We start from the raw sequence: 13,678 nt of genomic DNA, 5'->3' as shown, positions 1-13,678 counted from the left end.
CGATTTTGCGAGGATTGGAGCCCACAATTGCAGGTTATCCTGAAACATTGCAGAAGGAATAATGTATTTCCTTTGGACTTTATTATGGGGCTTTGATGAAACGTTTCACTCCAGCATTCTTTTTCTTCAGTGGAGAGGAAATAAAATGGAAACTGTAAATAAATAGCTCACAGCCTTTGCAGAGGAACCAGTCTGTAAGTAAAAAATGGGTTTGAGGCAGACAAACTTAGTCACACTTTAATCCTGGTAAAATCAATAGTACTAAGTTTGTTATGACTTGCTTAAGTCTAGTTGATTTCATTGGGCTAAAGCGTGACTAACCAAGGCTGGATCTAACTCAATGACTTTCCATGTGCCTGCTATTTGGGGCAGGGTTGCAACTCAGTGGTAGAGCATCTGCTTTGCATGCAGAAGGTAGCCCTGGCATCTCCAGGTAGGATTGGGAAAGTCAAACCCTGGAGAGCCACTGCCAATCCATGTAGTCAGAACAGAGCTAGATGAACCAATGTGCTGATTTGGGATAAGGCAGCTTCCTATGTTTCTATGTTACCTTGGTCAACACCAGCCTGGAAGGGCAGATTGAATAATATAAGAAGAAAGACTGGTTTAAGTTATCCCATGGTAAATGGGTAAATTCCTCATCATTGAATTTGAATTAAGAAGACAGAGAAACACATGGGAATTCCAAGTTACAGTAAATAATCTAGAGTAAAGAATGATTCCTACAATCTCCTTCCCCCAGCTTCTACTTTTTACATAAATTTTATTGTTTTCACAACATATAAACAAACATAAACATAAAATATACAATCATTAGAAGTAATTTACTATATGGACAAATAAAAATACATAAAACAATGCAAGTACATTCAGCCCTATGACAAATGAAAAAAGAATAATAGAATAAACAAAAAAGGGAGGCGAGAGCATTAAAAGCAAACAAACTGAAGCATAGGTGGAAGTTCAGATACACTGATCAACACTCATTTATGTTACACCATAAACCAAAGTATGGCTTAGTAGTACTGATGTCCAATGTAAAATGATACATGGAGAAAGGAAAACAGTATTATTATGAAATCAGTACGAGAAATAATCCTACAATTGCAAATGTTTTTTAAATACAATATGAATTAATCAAAAACATCCCTCCACAGAGAATCATGAGTTGAAGATGAATTCCAATCATGCTCCTTTGTGGTAATGTACCTGATGGACATAAACCATTTAATATGAAATGTGTTCTTTTCCTTTGGATCATGCCTCAGGCATCACGGCTGGGTAAGTTTTTCTAATAAAACTAAGCTCCATGCCTCCTGGTATCACCTTTCGAAAAGATTGCTGTCTACTTGTTTTCAGCAGCATATAATGACAACATGGGCCACTACAAAAAAGGTGACAAGGAACTCACTAGAATGCAGTGTCAAGCTGTTGCCATGAAAAAAGGAAAGAAGTGTTATCAAGGGGTCTGGAATAATTTGTTGTTCTGTAATTAGACTAATCTCATAGAAAACCCTTTCCAAAAAAAGCTACGTTTGCATGTTCCTGACCCCCCCTCCCCCAACATATATGTGTTGTGGATGATTCTGCTGAGAGTCTGAGGAGTCAGGTTCCACGTGTGAATGATTTAAAATGAGCTCTCCCATTTTTTAGCTAAAGTATAGCGGAACATATTTAGCCTAGATCTTGTCGCATTTAACAGAGTCAATCTTTATGTATATCAATTATATCAATTTCCCATAAGTGGCACAGGCTATTCACATTTCCAGTTGTTGCATCCAATAATAATTTGTATAATCATGATTTGACCCCTTATCTGTAAAACAGGTTTGTGTGAGATATTTTTCAAATGGGGTTATTGGCTCTGTACCCTGTTCTATTAACAGAGGGGAATAGAAATAATAATGGTGGACCTGCTGGAGCCAACTACACATATGCGGCTTTTAGTTTATCCTGAATGTGCATCAAGGAAAGTGGGGAGGCATTCGTAAAAAAATCTCAGAGTATAAAGCCTTTTAGTTTCCCAGGCTTGAAAATGTATGAGCTTATCCACAGAATAAAATAATGGCTGGTGGAGAAAAGGTGTGTTAGGGGAAGATGGAGAGATTAGACTTTTTCCCCAATTTTTCCACAAATCCAGATCTGTCTACAAAACATTATGCAAGAAGTAGATACCCTTTTTATTGTGTATCATAAAGGGAAGGACCCTGATTTTTGTTTCCCAGCATGAGTCAGCCATGAATGGCCCATATCCTTGTGTACTATTGGAAGCAGATTTTTCAAGTGAGTAGCATCATGATAAAATTTTAAATTGGGTATCCCCACACACACCTGACCACATTCTTGTGTAGAATTGTGTGACAGAGTCTAGGCTTTTTGTTCTGATGAATAAATCTAAATAATAAATTGTGCCATTTCCTCAATCTCAGATGGAATGGCAATTGGTATAGTTTGGGGGGGGGAAGCAACTTTGGAAGGACTATCATTTTAAGTGTTGCCACACAACCCAGCTATGTTAAAGGTACGGATTTCCACTTGAAAAGCAAATTTTTAATGTTTTTGATTAGAAGTTCATAACTGACAGTTTGTTTGATGCAAATTTGGGGGGATTATAACCCCTAAATACATGAGGACAGAAGGACATTGCTTTAGATGGGTCTATGGTTGAACTGATTTTTGTAAATTTGGGGCCAAATTCAAGCACATCATTTCCAACTTCAAAGCTGATTTGTAGACCAGCCAATATTCTTTATTAATATCAGTTTGGGGATTGCCTGTTCAGGATTGGTCACTATCTTTAAAAAGTACAGACATGTTAGACTGAACTCAGATTTAGATTTCAAATATGTTCAAAAATACAATGTAGAAACTCAGTTAATATAGAGATTAATACATTTCTCAGATACTTACATGTAGAGCCAGGTTTGCATGGGAATAAATACCACAGAAGTTCAACTTCCAGAGAGGTTAGCTGTGTTAGTCTTTTGCACCAAAAATACATAGACTTGTAGCACCTTAAAGATTAACAGATTTTCATTGGCACAAGTTTTCATGGACTGGAGTCCACTTCATCAGATGCACAATGAAGAGTTCCATCTCTTTCTAAGCAAGTCTGCAAGCTCTTCTCCTTTTCCCAGTCTGTAAAGCATTATTTGGCAGCTGTTTCTGAAGCAGTTCCAATTCTGAAGCAGTTCCAAAATAAGTCATGTTGCATAACCAAGTATCAGTTCAGCCTGCAGGACTCCTGTACCCTGATTCACCAGAGTAATTTGCAGTTGTTCATTAGGATCAAATTGCTTTGAAATGGAAATCTCCGGGTAGAAATAATTCTCTTTAATGGAGAATTGCGGTAGAAATGAAATAATAGGATTCATTTCTTAACTGAGAAATGCAGAATCATATCTTCCAAATTAGGCAGAAACCATACAATCCATATATTAATAAAATAGTGATGGACTCAGTAAAGCACTGGCATTGACCTTCGATGAAATTCACCTTTCTGCCATCAAACATACAAGGTATCAGCAGACAGAAATTTGCCTGTGGTTACCAATGATTCACAGTAGTTGGTTAAAATCAATTAGGATGTTCTCATTAATTTCAATAGCATGTGAAATATATTCAGCATATAGCTCTAAAGGGTTCATCTTAGGGCAGATGATTCAAGAGCCAATTTAAGGTGTTTCTTATGACATGTTCTGGTATACATTTCAAATGGGTCATCCGACTTGGTACACAGCTTCATGGATATGTCGCTGCTACAATTGTGCCAAAGCGCACTGCTTATTGTAAAACAGTGAGTCATGGCATGATTAATCCCCAGAGTATGTCAAAAATGCTCCAGAGTGTGAATTATGCATTGAAGAAGACACTGAAAAATCAATATTTAAGTCTGAGAAGTGTGGTTTTGGATATACTTTGCCTGTCCATCTGTTTCACAAATTAAAGAAATAATGACAACGTTGGATGAAACCAAAGGCCCATCTAGTCCAGTATCCTGTTCTTATACTGGCCATCCAGATGCCTATGGGAAGCCCACAAGCAGGACCTGAGGGCAACAGCATTCTTCCCATTTGTGATTCCAATCAACTGGTATTCAGAGGTATACTGCCTCCAGTACTGGAAGTGGAACATAGCCATCATGGCTAGTAGCCATTGCTAGACTCATCGTCCATTAATTTGTCTAATCTGCATTTAAAGACATCCAAGTTGGTGTTCGTCTCCACAGTATGCACTGTGTGAAGACATACCACCTTTTCTCTGCCTTGAATCTTCCACTGTGGCATCAGGTTCTAGTATTTTGGGAGAGAGTTCCAATTAAGAACCAAACCTGAGAGATTTATTAATTCACCATGCTGGTCCTAACAGTCTGCCTCATTCTGTTCTACTGCTGACTATGGAAAACCATTAACATAGTTTGTGCTGTGATAGGAAGTACATGATGCTGACACTTGACTTACAGGGCCAAGAAAAAGGTACCAATTTGGGGTATCCCAGGTTCTTTCTCACAATAAGGGGCAGTGAAGGAGTTGCAAAGTGGGCCAACTTTAAAGATTTGGCATGTGGTCCTGAAGCTCCCAACCATATATTAATGAAAAAGTTTTGCTCTAAATGATGTTTGCTCTAAATGATGATGAAGTTTTGCTCTAAATGAAGCTGAGAGAGGCAGAGAGGTGTGTGGAGGAGGCCTTCAGGGACATTATAGCTGTGTCCCACTCCAACGATGATAGCTCTCCTGCTATCATGGAGAACGATGGTCTCGGGGAAGGAGAGCATCCAGCTGAGGAAGAGGGAAACGATCCCTTAGAAGGGACCCATTCCTTGGGGGATGAGCAGCTATCCTCTCGTGCCGAGGATATATCTCCAGGGGGTGGAGGGATCCTTGTAGTGGGTGATTCGATCATTAGGAACATAGACAGTGGGGTGTGTGATGGGCGTGTAGACCGCAAGGTGTTTTGCCTACCTGGTGCGAAGGTTGCGGATATCGCCCGTCGTTTAGATAGTTTGGTAGACAGTGCTGGGAAGGAGTCAGTGGTCGTGGTGCACGTTGGCACCAACGACATGGGGAAATGCAGCCGTGAGGTCCTGGAAGCAAAATTTAGGTTGCTAGGTAGGATGCTGAAAGCCAGGACCTCGAAGGTGGCTTTCTCTGAAATGCTACCAGTTCCACGCGCAGGACCAGCCAGACAGGCCCAGCTTCACAGTCTCAATGCGTGGATGAGACGATGGTGTCGGGTGGAAGGGTTTGGATTTGTTAGGCACTGGGGAACATTTTGGGACAAGCCGGGCCTGTACAAAAGGGACGGGCTCCACTTGAACCAGAATGGAACCAGACTGCTGGCACTTAAAATTAAAAAGGTAGCAGAGCAGCTTTTAAACTGACTGAGGGGGGAAACCCGACAGGAGCTGAGAAAGGTCCGGTTCGAAATAAACCTCCCCCCTGGGATAAAAACCAAAGAAATGATGAAATTTTAAAAGGGGTAGGCCTAGAAGTAGGCATTGTGAGAGCAGGGGCACAGGATATAAATTCAGAAGAGCAAAATTACCACAGGCCTAACCACAAGTGCCAAAGACACTTGAAGAGAGACACTGCTTACAAGTGCCTGTACGCTAATGCTAGGAGCCTCCGAACCAAGATGGGAGAACTGGAGTGCTTGGTCTTAGAGAAGAGCATTGATATAGTGAGCATAACGGAGACCTGGTGGAATGGAGAAAACCAGTGGGATACGGTTATCCCTGGATATAAACTATATTGGAAGGACAGGGAAGGACGTATTGGTGGCGGAGTCGCTCTATACGTGAAAGAAGGCATTGAATCCAGCAAGCTCGAAACCCCAAAAGAGGCAGACTCCTCCACAGAATCGTTGTGGGTGGTGATACCGTGCCCCAGGAGGGACTTAATACTGGGAACGATCTATCGTCCCCCTGATCAAAATGCTCAGGGAGACCTTGAGATGAGATATGAAATTGAGGAAGCATCCAAACTAGGAAATGTGGTAGTAATGGGTGACTTCAACTACCCGGACATAGACTGGCTGCATATGTGTTCCAGTCATGACAAAGAAGCAAAGTTTCTAGATATTCTAAATGACTATTCCCTAGATCAGTTGGTCATGGAACCGACCAGAGGGACGGCAACCCTGGACTTAATCCTCAGTGGGGACCGGGACCTGGTGCGAGATGTAAGTGTTGTTGAACCGATTGGGAGCAGTGACCACAGTGCTATTAAATTAAACATACATGTAACTGGCCAATTGCCAAGAAAATCCAACACAGTCACATTTGACTTCAAAAGAGGAAACTTCACAAAAATGAGGGGATTGGTAAAAAGAAAGCTGAAAAACAAAGTCCAGAGGGTCACATCACTCGAAAATGCTTGGAAGTTGTTTAAAAACACTATATTAGAAGCTCAACTGGAGTGCATACCACAGATCAGATAAGGTACCGCCAGGGCCAAGAAGATGCCAGCATGGTTAACGAGCAAAGTCAAGGAAGCTCTTAGAGGCAAAAAGTCTTCCTTCAGAAAATGGAAGTCTTGTCCGAATGAAGAAAATAAAAAAGAACACAAACTCTGGCAAAAGAAATGCAAGAAGACAATAAGGGATGCTAAAAAAGAATTTGAGGAGCACATTGCTAAGAACATAAAAACCAACAACAAAAAATTCTATAAATACATTCAAAGCAGGAGACCATCTAGGGAGACAACTGGACCCTTGGATGATAAGGGAGTCAAAGGTGTACTAAAGAACGATAAGGAGATTGCAGAGAAGCTAAATGAATTCTTTGCATCTGTCTTCACAGTGGAAGATATAGGGCAGATCCCTGAACCTGAACTAACATTTGCAGGAAGGGATTCTGAGGAACTAAGACAAATAGTGGTAACGAGAGAGGAAGTTCTAAGCTTAATGGACAATATAAAAACTGACAAATCACCGGGCCCGGATGGCATCCACCCGAGAGTTCTCAAAGAACTCAAAGGTGAAATTGCTGATCTGGTAACTAAAATATGTAACTTGTTCCCCGGGTCCTCGTCCGTGCCTGAGGACTGGAAAGTGGCAAATGTAACGCCAATCTTCAAAAAGGGATCCAGAGGGGATCCCGGAAATTACAGGCCAGTTAGCTTAACTTCTGTCCCTGGAAAACTGGTAGAAAGTATTATTAAAGCTAGATTAACTAAGCACATAGAAGAACAAGCCTTGCTGAAGCAGAGCCAGCATGGCTTCTGCAAGGGAAAGTCCTGTCTCAGTAACCTATTCGAATTCTTTGAGAGTGTCAACAAGCATATAGATAGAGGTGATCCAGTGGACATAGTGTACTTAGACTTTCAAAAAGTGTTTGACAAGGTACCTCACCAAAGGCTTCTGAGGAAGCTTAGCAGTCATGGAATAAGAGGAGAGGTCCTCTTGTGGATAAGGAATTGGTTAAGAAGCAGAAAGCAGAGAGTAGGAATAAACGGACAGTTCTCCCAATGGAGGGCTGTAGAAAGTGGAGTCCCTCAAGGATCGGTATTGGGACCTGTACTTTTCAACTTGTTCATTAATGACCTAGAATTAGGAGTGAGCAATGAAGTGGCCAAGTTTGCTGATGACACTAAATTGTTCAGGGTTGTTAAAACAAAAAGGGATTGCGAAGAGCTCCAAAAAGACCTCTCCAAACTGAGTGAATGGGCGGAAAAATGGCAAATGCATTTCAATATAAACAAGTGTAAAATTATGCATATTGGAGCAAAAAATCTGAATTTCACATATACGCTCATGGGGTCTGAACTGGCGGTGACCGACCAGGAGAGAGACCTCGGGGTTGTAGTGGACAGCACGATGAAAATGTCGACCCAGTGTGCAGCAGCTGTGAAAAAGGCAAATTCCATGCTAGCGATAATTAGGAAAGGTATTGAAAATAAAACAGCCGATATCATAATGCCGTTGTATAAATCTATGGTGCGGCCGCATTTGGAATACTGTGTACAGTTCTGGTCGCCTCATCTCAAAAAGGATATTATAGAGTTGGAAAAGGTTCAGAAGAGGGCAACCAGAATGATCAAGGGGATGGAGCGACTCCCTTACGAGGAAAGGTTGCAGCATTTGGGGCTTTTTAGTTTAGAGAAAAGGCGGGTCAGAGGAGACATGATAGAAGTGTATAAAATTATGCATGGCATTGAGAAAGTGGATAGAGAAAAGTTCTTCTCCCTCTCTCATAATACTAGAACTCGTGGACACTCAAAGAAGCTGAATGTTGGAAGATTCAGGACAGACAAAAGGAAGTACTTCTTTACTCAGCGCATAGTTAAACTATGGAATTTGCTCCCACAAGATGCAGTAATGGCCACCAGCTTGGATGGCTTTAAAAGAAGATTAGACAAATTCATGGAGGACAGGGCTATCAATGGCTACTAGCCATGATGGCTGTGCTCTGCCACCCTAGTCAGAGGCAGCATGCTTCTGAAAACCAGTTGCCGGAAGCCTCAGGAGGGGAGAGTGTTCTTGCACTCAGGTCCTGCTTGCGGGCTTCCTCCAGGCACCTGGTTGGCCACTGTGAGAACAGGATGCTGGACTAGATGGGCCACTGGCCTGATCCAGCAGGCTCTTCTTATGTTCTTATGTTTAAAAAATAATACAAAATAACACTGTTCCACACAGGAATTTATAGGACCCTGATTAATTATGTATATTAGCCATAAGCAAACTCACATGAAAACAAAGAACAAATATATTGGAGTGTCTCCAATGTTACGCTAAATAACTCATTCCATCAACACATGGATTTACAACTGTGCAATAGAGCCTTCCCTCTCCTCTCCCTATGTGTTTCCCACACCCTTCCCTGGGGGAAAACTTAGAACAGGTTTAGGGGACATGTAGGCGGAGGAGGGTGTGAAGTTCCTTTCTGCATGTGTAAATCCATGCACTGACGGAACAAGTTAGTGGGGTACCACACACTGTGTGGCTCTATTAAGGCTGCCACAATTGTATTTATTAGTTCAAGATTAAAGCTTTTGTTTTCAATAGTGATGGCTGGTGCCCACTGGGACTGATAGGGTGGAAAGCAGGGAAGCCAACAGTAGGTGGAGTAACAGAGGGATGCAGCCAACTAATTCTAGTTTTGTCCCATCCTCCTGCCTACTGAGTTCTACAAAAGCAACACAGACTAAGGAGAAAGAAGTGGATGGGCAGTGCTACCCCCTGGCCTAGGTGTACAAAAGGAAGGAGGGGGCTGGCTGAGGTTGGTGGGGCAGTTCCCTGTTCACCATAATGGACCTGCCTCCCCTAGTTTTCAGGTAAGCAAACATTTACAAGCCTGTCTTCAAGTTTGATAATTTTTGCTTTCACACATTGTACTTTGCTCATGTTTTCACAGCTGTTTGCCGGAAGACGCTAGAGGTCAGTATAGATAAAGAATAGGAAGCATTGGTCTTTTTTTCAACGCAATCCATATTTGCATTTTTTCCTTAAAAAAATAATATGGCTGTGCTTGCTGATGCCTATTTTTGTTGGACAATATTAAAAAGGAGAGAGAAGCTGTGATCCACAGACCATTAAAGATGGAGTAGTTACATTTAAATCAGTTTAGCCATAATGTTTTCAAGGGGATAACCCCCCCCAACGCATAGAGTGAAAATGGTTTCTGATGTATAGGTTGAGATTCTGTTTTTATCAACAACTTTTTTGTTAACCTATCCCCAGCATATTGGGTACCAAAGCAGAGTACTGATTTGCGGTGCTCGTCAAAAGCCTAGTTAGTATGCATAGGAACCCCGAACTCCAATGAATACAGGATCCCAGAAAGTGGATCATTTCATTCTGTGTCTCTCAAAGTAAGGAGCAGCAGCATAATTTCTGCATTATTACAGCAGTTCTTCCAGAACTGGTTGATAGAAAGAGGATGACCTATGGTGGGAGTATGACAGCCCTTTTTAATGGCTTCAAATGAATATAACCAAATACACTCTACTGGTTTTACTGGAGCTAGCTATCCCACCTCTCCTGCCTTTTGTAACTTCAACCAAGAAGTTACAAAAAGAACAGACCATGCACAGGAATATTCCATCATCAGCAAGTCCCCTGATTGGCTAATTCATTCCTGGCTGTTGCTGGGGTTTTTTCCATAAAAGTAGAACTAAGATTCTGGGTCTTTGTTCCCCAATGTTCCTTGGTGCTGCCTGATGTTGGGGTTCCATCTTCCATCTGCTATCCAGGCTATACATTTCTGGGGAGATGTGGAACAGAAAGTTACTCTGCTGGTTTTCCTATATTGTGTGAATATAGATTAGGCTAGACAGATTTGTTATTTTTGCTTGTGACTTGAACTCTCTGCATTTTGTATTTTACCTAACCCTTGGGGTGTTTGGTTTAAGGAATTATTTGCTGCTACATTTTTTGCACATATTTTATTCTAATAAAGTTACCTCTTATTTATCAGTGTGCATTCATTTCTGGGGGAATTTGGCTCTGAATCCAGCACCTTGGCCAATTAGCCACAGACTACCATATAGTTGGGTATTTTGCCTTAAGGCTCCAAGACAAGGAGTGCATCCTTGGCTCTTGTCTTTTGGAATCCTTGGCAGGTCTATTCTGGCAATTTGGGTTTCCCTTTGGCTCAGAGTGGGTGACCAAGTTTAAGGGGTGGTTGCAGTTATCTACCTTGCAGGGCTGTTGTTGGTCTAACTCAAGCCTGGTAAGGGAGGAATGACTTGTGCCTGGCTGGGATCAATTGCCCTGGGCTTGGGAGTTTACCCCCCCCCGTGAAAATTCTGGAATTCTTGACAAAAACCATTTCACAGACATGCATTTATATAGCTGGCTCATAGGCAATACTATTACATTATTTACACTGTTAACCTTTCCCTAAACACACTCTGTGTGTGTCTCTTGCTTAGCCTTTACTAACTGAAAACATCTCTTATTCCTACCCTATTCCCTTTTCAACCTCAAACCCTGTATATAACTCCTACTCCCCAACTAACTACCCACTGAACTCTCTCTACATTCCTAACTGAACTCTGCCCCCCAAATGAACTCCTAATTGACTAAACAGTTTTTTTACACCCGCCCCCTTCTCAATATTCCAATTACACAACTGGCCAAAGATGGAAAAGGGCAGATGCTAGCCCTCTACATCATAGGGTGAATCTTCTTCCTCACAGAGAAACCTGTGGGGCACACTCACTAAGACCCTTGTTCATCTGCAGATCAAGTCAACTGACTGTTTGCTGAGTTGCTTTAAATGTGCTCTTAAGATGGTCCTATAAATTTTGGAAAGCATAACTAAGAGTAATGCAGGTTTTAAAATTGAGATAGGACTAATAGGAGTATTTTATACAGTGCTTTAGAGCAGTGTTCTTCAACCTTGCAGGCCTGGTCTCCTACTGGGAGGAAGGGCAGGATATAAATCTATTAAATAAATTTATAACTTTGGATTCCCATATGTTGTTGGACTACAACTCCCATCATCCCTGACCATTCACTAAATTGGCTGGAGATTATGGGAGTTATAATCCAACATCTGGGGACCCAAGTTTGAAGAACACTGCTTTAGTGTCCATAGAGTATCATATACATTGCCTCAGTAATCTTGATAATAAACCTGTAAGGTAAGCCTGATATATTCCACATTGTACATGGGAATTTAGGCTATGATATAATAGCTTACCTAAAGCTCCTGGCAATGAAGAGCCAGTGTGTATAGTGGTTAGAGTGTTGGACTAGGACCTAGGAGATCAGGGTTCAAATCCCACTCAGTCATGAATTCACTGGGTGACCTTGGGCTAGTCACTGTCTCTCAACCTAAAATGGAGAGAGAGAGAGAACTATGTATGTCACCTTGAGTTCTTTGGAGGAATGGTGGTTTGTTATTGTTATTGTTATTATTGAGGCTGCTATTATTTTAAACCAGTGCTCAGACTCTTATGTAGGGGGTCAATAATCTGTGAGCCTGGAAGCCCAAAATTATCGACCTGTCTCTGTCTACAAGGGTATCTTTCAAAATAACTTGGGTATGTGACACACTAGTTAGCAGCTGTGTGGCAAAGTATGAAATCATGAGTTCTTTGGTAAAGTTTTTCACTCATTCTTTTAAGTTGCTGTCTTTGGTTATAATGAGTAGAGCAGTACAGTGCCCTTATAATTGTTTTTGTGAGCGATTAAATGGGTCTACATTGCAACTGCTTCATCTCATGTGCAGTTCAAGGCAGCAAAGAAATCCAAATAAAAATTTCAGCACCATGGCTAGCTCCACAGTATTCAAAGTAATGCAGTGCTGTGAATTCCTGACAATTAGCCGTCATGCAATAAAATAGTAGAAATGGAAGGGGCTTAGAAGGCCGTGGAATCCAACCCCCTGCTCAATGCAGGAATCCAACTTAAAGCATACCTGTCAGGTAGCTGTCCAGCAGTCTCTTGAATGTCTTCATTGTTGGAGAACCCACAACCTCCCTAGGTAATTGGTTCCATTGCCGTATGGATGTAACAGTTAGGAAGTTTTTCCTGACATTCAGTTAAAATCTGGCTTCCTGCAACTTGAGCCCATTATTCCAGTCCTGCACTCTGGGACAGTCAAGAAGAGATCCTGGCCATCCTCTGTGTGACAACCTTTCAAGTACTTGAAGAGTGTGATTGTATTTCCCCTCAGTCTTCTCAAGGCTAAACATGCCCAGTTCTTTCAGTCTCTCCTCATAGGACTTTGTTTCCAGTCTCCTAATCATCCTCATTGCCATCCTCTCAACTTGTTCCAGTTTGGCTGCATCCTTCTTAAAGAGTGGTGTCCAGAACTGGACGTAGTAAGATGAGGCCTAACCAGTGCCAAATAGATGGGAACTATTACTTTACATGATTTGGAAACTATACTTCTGTTAATGCAGCCTAATAAAGCAGTTGCCTTTTTTGCAGCCACATCACACTGTTGGCTCACATTCAGCTTGTTCCAAGATCCTTCTCACATGTAGTATTGGTGAGCCAAGTATCCCCCATCTTATAACTGTACACTTGGTTTCTTTTTCCTAGGTGTAGAACTTTGCACTTATCCCTGCTAAATTTCATTCTGTTGTTTTCAGCCCAATGCTCTAGCCCATCAAGATGACTTTGAATTTTGTTTCTGTCTTCCAGGGTATTAGATATCCCTCCCAATTTTGTATCATCTGCAAATCTGATAAACATTCCCTGCACCTCCTCATCCAAGTCATTAATAAAAATGTTGAAGAGCACAGGACCCAGCCTTGCTGTACCCCGCTCGTTACCTCTCCCCAGTCTCAGAAGAAACCACTGATAAGCACTCTTTCAGTATAATTCCGTAATCCTCTGTGAATCCACCTGATAGTTGTTCCATCCAGTCCACATTTAGCTAGCTTGCCAATCAAAATATTATGGGCACTTTGTCAAAAGCTTTGCTGAGGTGAAGATACGTCCACAGCATTTCCACAGTCTTATCAGGAAGGTTAACTGATCAAACCACCCTTGTATTGTTACAAGCAACATGTTTCACAGCAGTGCTTCTATGCTTAAAGGCAATATTTTGAATTCATCATGGAACAACATTGCACAACATGGATGCCAGGCTTATCAGCCTCTATTAGCCATGACAACTGGGGCCTGCCACAAAACGTTTCAGTGTACAATGTTCCCTCTTTAGGCAGTGGAGAGTGTGATGTTCCACACTTGTATGTTAAAATGTTGTATATGTTTGCAGC

The sequence above is a fragment of the Rhineura floridana genome, chromosome 5 (assembly GCF_030035675.1).
Source record: "Rhineura floridana isolate rRhiFlo1 chromosome 5, rRhiFlo1.hap2, whole genome shotgun sequence".
NCBI classification, from domain to species: Eukaryota; Metazoa; Chordata; class Lepidosauria; order Squamata; family Rhineuridae; genus Rhineura; species Rhineura floridana.
The sequence above is the reverse complement of the archived record's forward strand: the minus strand, read 5'-3'. Positions refer to the sequence as shown.